The sequence below is a fragment of the Carcharhinus amblyrhynchos genome, chromosome 27 (genome assembly GCF_965287045.1).
Source record: "Carcharhinus amblyrhynchos chromosome 27, sCarAmb.v2.hapA, whole genome shotgun sequence".
Taxonomy (NCBI): Eukaryota; Metazoa; Chordata; class Chondrichthyes; order Carcharhiniformes; family Carcharhinidae; genus Carcharhinus; species Carcharhinus amblyrhynchos.
Window position 1 is genome coordinate 4226703 of NC_137350.1, and position 6184 is coordinate 4232886.

Genomic DNA, 6184 nt, shown 5'->3' on the forward strand with positions numbered 1-6184 from the left:
CTCTTTGGGTAAAGAAGTTTCTTCTGAATTCCCTACTGGATTTCTTCATGACTCTCTTATATTGATGGCCTCTATTATTCATTCATGAGACATGGGCGTCACTGGCTGGCCTGAATTGATTGCCCATCCCTAGTTGCCCAAGGGCAGTTGAGAGTCAACCACATTGCTGTGGCTCTGGAGTCACATGTAGGCCAGACAAGGTAGGGACAGCAGATTTCCTTCCCTAAAGGACAATGGTTTCATGGTGGTCAGTAGATTCTTAATTCCAGACTTTCACTGAATTCCACCAGCTGCCATGACAAGATTCGAACCCAGGTCCCCAGAACATTAGTTGAATTTTTCCTGGATTAATAGTCAAGTGATAATACCATCAGGCCATTGTCTCCCCACATTTAAGATCTGCCCCACAAGAGGGAACGTTATTTCTATATCCACTTTATCAAAACTTGAATCATTTTCAATCACTCTTAGGTCACCCTCCCTTCTCAAGAATAAAGCAATCCACCTTGTTCGTCCTTTCCTAATCATTTTGACACCATCCTTGTAATCTTCCCCTTCTGTTTATCAATGTCCTTTCTCTGTAACTTTACATTGAAGGGCATTCATTTTCTCTTTTTAACCAATAGAACTACACCACAAGATTTCACCTTTCTGAAACAAATCAAACTGTATTGTATTTTAAAGAATTAAATAAAACAAACATGTTGAATTTAACAATGTAGTTTCTCGCTATGTAAATGGACAGCAGAGTAGGTAGCTGCCTCACAGCGCTAGGGACCTGGGTTTGATTCCTGGTTTGGGTTACTGTCTGTGCGGAGTCTGCACATTGCCCCTGTGTCTGCATGGGTTTCCTCTGGGTGTTCCAGTTTCCTCCCACAGTCCAAAAGACGTGCTGGTTAGGTGAATTGGCTGTGCTAAATTCTCATTCAGTGTACCCAAACAGGTACCAGAGTGTGGTGACTAGGGAATTTCCACAGTAACTTCATTGCAGTGCTAACGTAAGCCATACTCCTGACTAACAAATAAACCATACTTTGTTATGTACTTAGGTTTACTTCTTACTTTCCCCAAGAATTCTCTCTTAAGATATCGGTCTTAAAATGATTTATTTTTATAGGAATCATATGTTAAAATGCCAAAGTCTCTGGAGAATTCTCCTTAGCTCCAGTTATTGTTAAAGGTTAAAAACTTTCATTTACTGTCTCTTGACTGTGAATGATTCAATCCCTTATTCCAGTTACTTTTCAATACTACCATGGAGTACTGTGTGCAGTTTTGGGCGCCGCACCTGCGCAAGGATATTTTGGCCCTGGAGGGAGTGCAGAGGAGGTTTACTAGGCTGATACCGGAGTTGAGGGGATTGAGCTATGAGGAGAGGCTGAATAAACTAGGCTTGTACTCGTTAGAGTTTAGAAGAATGAGGGGAGATCTCATTGAGATGTATAAGATGATGAATGGGATGGATAGGATAGAGGTGGAGAGACTCTTCCCGCTCAAAAAAGACAGTAGGACTAGGGGGCACAGCCTCAAGATAAAGGGGAGGCGGTTTAGAACGGAGTTGAGGAGGAACTTCTTCACTCAAAGGGTGGTGAATCTCTGGAATTCTCTGCCCGTTGAAGTGGTGGAGGCTGCCTCGCTAAATATTTTTAAGAAGCGGGTTGATGGGTTCTTGATAAGAGAGGGGATTAAGGGTTATGGGGAAAGGGTGGGAAAGTGGAACTGAGCCACAACAGATCAGCCATGATCTTATTGAATGGCGGGGCAGGCTCGAAGGGCTAGATGGCCTACTCCTGCTCCTATTTCTTATGTTCTTATCTGTTGTTGGTATTTTTGATAAAACTGTGAGGACCACTGTAGTTCCTTCCACTAATTCCAAACTAAACAATCTTCCAGTGTCTCACAACATCCAAGCTAGATTATACCTCCCTGCATTTCACGATGAATTATGAAGTCAGTTTTAATACTCTACTTACAGTGCAGTCTATTTACTTATACATTTGGCCTATGTAATATCTGAGAATATTCCAACCTGAAATTTTGGACCTGAATGAGAAATGTTTGCAGAAACAGTGAGAACTCAGACTTCTTTTTCATTAAACAAACAAACAAAGAAGATTTATTACTTTACTGCTATCTCACAGCACAAGGGACCCAGGTTCGACTCCTGGCTTGGGTCACTGTCTGTGTGGAGTTTACACATTCTTCCTGTGCCTGCATGCGTTTCCTCCGGGTGCTCCACTGTCCTCCCAGACTCCAAAGATGTGCAGGTTAGATAGATTGGCCATGCTAAGTGTGTAGAGTTACGGGGAAAGGGTGAGCGAGAGGGCCTAGATAAGATGCTCTGTCAGAATGTCAGTGCAGGGTCGATAGGCCAAATAGCCTCTTCTGTACTGTAGGGAATTTGAGATTCAAATTCAAAACCCCCTTCTCCAAATTACCACTTTCTCTTTGAACTGATGAAGTATCACAATCACAAAATTATTGTGACACAGGAAGCCATTTGGCCCATCATGTCTGCACCTGCTCTCTAAATGAGCACTGTGATTTATTAACATTCTCCTGCCTTTCCCCGATCTCCATTGTTTCTACTCAAATAAAAATCTAATGCTCTATTGAATACTTCAATTGAATCTGCCTCCCCCAACACTTCCAGGCAGCAAATTCCAGACCCCAATCACTAGCCATGTGAAAAGGTTTTCTCACGTCACATTTGCTTCTTTTGCAAATCATTTTTAATCTGTGCCCTCTCATTTTTCAACATTTTAGAAGTGGGAAGTTTCTCTGTCTCTACTCTTTCCAGCCACCTCATGATTTTGAACATCTCTATCAAATCTCTGCTTAACCTTCTCTCCAAGGAGAACAGTCCCAACCTCTCCAATCTATCCACATAACTGAAGTTTCTCATCTGTGGAACCATTCTTATGAATCTCTTTTGCACTTTCTCCAAAACGTTCACATCGTACCTACTGTGTGGCCACCCAGAACTATACACAATATTCCAGCTGTAATCTAAGATGTATCATGTATAAGTTTAGCATAACCTGCTTGCTCTTGTACTCTATGCCCCTATTAATAAACACCAAAATATTATATACATTGTTAATTGCTGTCTCCACCTGTCCTGCCCCACTCCGTTGATCCATGCAAATATACAATAGGTTCCTCTGCTCCTGTGCCCCCTGTAAGAATTTTACCCCTTGTTTTATTTTGTTTTTCCTACCAAAATGCATCACTCACATTTCTCCACATTGACCTTCATCTGCCACCTATCTGCCCACTCCACCAACTTGACTATGTCCTTTTGAATTTCAACAGTTCTCTCTATAGTTTATAATACTTCCATGTTTTGTTTCATCTGCAAACTTTGAAGTTGTCCCCTGCACACCAAGATCTAAATCATTAACATATATCAGAAAAAGCAAGGGTCCCAAAACCGACCTCTGCTGAACACCGGTATAAACCTTCCTCCAGCCCCAAAAACATCCTTTGATCATTACTCAATTAACTATTACTCAGCCAATTTTGAATCCACCTTTCTTCTTTCCCCTTTATTCCATGAGCTACAACTTTTCTCACAAGTCTGTTGTGTGGCACTGTATAGAATGTCTTCTGAAAGTCCAGTACACCACACCAACAGCATTACCTTCACTGACCCTTTGTTACCTCAAATGCCTCCAGTAAGTTAGTTACATTCCAACCATTATCTTACAATTGCGTCTGTTTATATATGCCCTGTTTGCGAACCCAACTCTCCACTCACCTGATGAAGGAGCAGCATTCCAAAAGCTCGCAATTCCAAAATAAACCTGTTGGACTTTAATTTGGTGTTGAGAGATTTCTTACTGAGCCCACCCCAGTCCATGCCAACATCACCACATCATAATTCTGTAGACCTCTATCAGGTCTCCCCTCAACCTCCATCTTTCCAGTGAAATCAATCCCAGTTTATTCAGCCTTTCCTCATAGCCATCACCTGGCAACATCCTGGTGAACCTTCTTTGCAATTTCTCCAAAGCTTCCACATCCTTCTGGTAGTGTGGTGGCCAGACTGCATGCAACACTCCAAAAGAGGCCTAACCAAAATATTAGCAAACAAAGTTAAAGAAAACACAAAGATGTGTTGCCAATACATTAATGGTAAACAGTTAACAAAAAAGTGGGACCTATCAGAAATGAAGGAGGAAACTTGTGAGTAGATACAGAGGCTGTGGGGTTTTAAATGACTATCTTGTGTCTGTATTTACAAAGGAAAGGGATGACATAGAATTACTTGTCCAGGAGGAACATACATTGGACAGGATATTCATAAAGGGTTGAAATCCTTGCAAGTCAGTAAGTTGCTGGGGCCAGATGGATTGTTTCCGAGGCTGCTGAAGCACGTCAGGGAGATAGCAGATACTCCGAGGATGATTTTCCAATCCTCATTTGATACTGAGGAGGTACCAGAGGAGTGGAGAAATGCAAATGTAGTTCCATTGTTTAAAAAAGGGCAACGAAGGAAATGCCAAACAATTATAGGCCAGTTAGGCTTACATCAGTGGTGGACAAATTAATAGAATCAATCCTGAGAGATAGCCTTAACTGTCATGTAGAAAAGCATGGGTTTGTCAGGGATGGTCAGCATGGACTTGTTAAAGGAAAATCTTGCCTCACAAACATGACAATTATTTGAGAAAGTGACGAGGGTGCTTGATGAAGGTAGTGCAATGGATGTTGTGTACATGGATTTTAGCAAGGTGTTTGACAAGGTCCAACATGGCAGTTTGGTCAAAAAAGTAAAAGTGCATGGGATCCAGGGCAAATACAGGATAAATGTGGCAAGCTAGATCAAAAGTTGGCTTAGTAACAGGAAACAAAGGATGCCCTTGTGAATGGGAAGTAAGTGGTGTTCCAAAGGGCTCGGTATTGGGCCCCTTGCTGTTTATTATATATTAAGGATTTAGATGTGAATGTGGGGGCACAATTGGGAAATTTGCAGATGACACAGCGATTGGCTGAGTAGAGGATAGCTATAATCTACAAAACAACATCAATGGTTGTGGAGTGGGCAGTAAAGTGGCAGACAGATTTTAAGTTAGAGAAGTATGAGATAATGCATTTAGGGAGGTCAAACAGAGAGAATACACAATGAATGGGAATATACTAAGAAGGGTAGATGAAATGAGATCTTGGTGTACAAGTACAGGTCCCTAAAGGCAGCATTCAAGTAGACAAGGCTGTAAAGAAGGCATATGGAATGTTCTTTCATTGGCAGGAGAATGGAATTATATTTATATAGAATATAAAAAAGGAGGGGAGTGATGTAGGAATTGCATAAAACCCTAGTAAGGCCACAACTGGAGTGGTGTGTTATTCGGATCACATTACAGGAACGGCGTAATTGTTCTGGAGTGCAGAGGTTTACAAGAATGTTGCCAGGGCTAGAAAAGTTCAAAATTTTACAGTTTACTTACTAGTCACAAAACAAGTAAGGCTTACATTAACACCACAACGAAGTTACTGTGAAATTCCCCTAGCCACCTCACTGGCACCTGTTTGGGTCAATGCACCTAACCAGCACATCTTTCAGACTGTCGGAGGAAACCGGAGCACCCAAAGGAAGCCAAGCAGACACAGGGAGAACGTGCAAACGCCACACAGACAGCGGCCCAAGCCAGGAACTGAACCCAAGTTTCTGGTGCTATGAGGCAGCAGTGCAGAAAAGTGTAATTATGAGGAGAGATTGGATGGGTTGAGGTTATTTTCCTTGGAACAAAGAAGGCTGAGGGATGATTGATTGAGGTGTACAAAATTCTGAGGGGGAGAGAGAGAGTGGACAAGATAGAATTATTTCCCTTGGGAGAATTCTAGAACCAGGTAATATAGATTCAAGATAAATGGCAGAAGAATTAGAGGGGACATAAGGAGGAATGTTTTTGCAGAGGGTAGGTGGTGTCTGGAATTTGCTGCCTGAGTTGGTGGTGGAGGCAGAGGCCCTAAACTCTTTTAAAAAGGTATTATTTCTGGTGAAGTCTTGCCAGGTGGTCTTCCGGTTTTATTCCTTTTTGACTCTTCTGGAGTGGTTTGGCAAATATAACTGAGTGACATGCTGAACCATTTCAGTGGACAGGGTAAATGTGACATTTCCTTCAATAGAAGTTATTTGCAAACTAGCTGGGACTTGGAAAAAAGCTAGCTAACAATG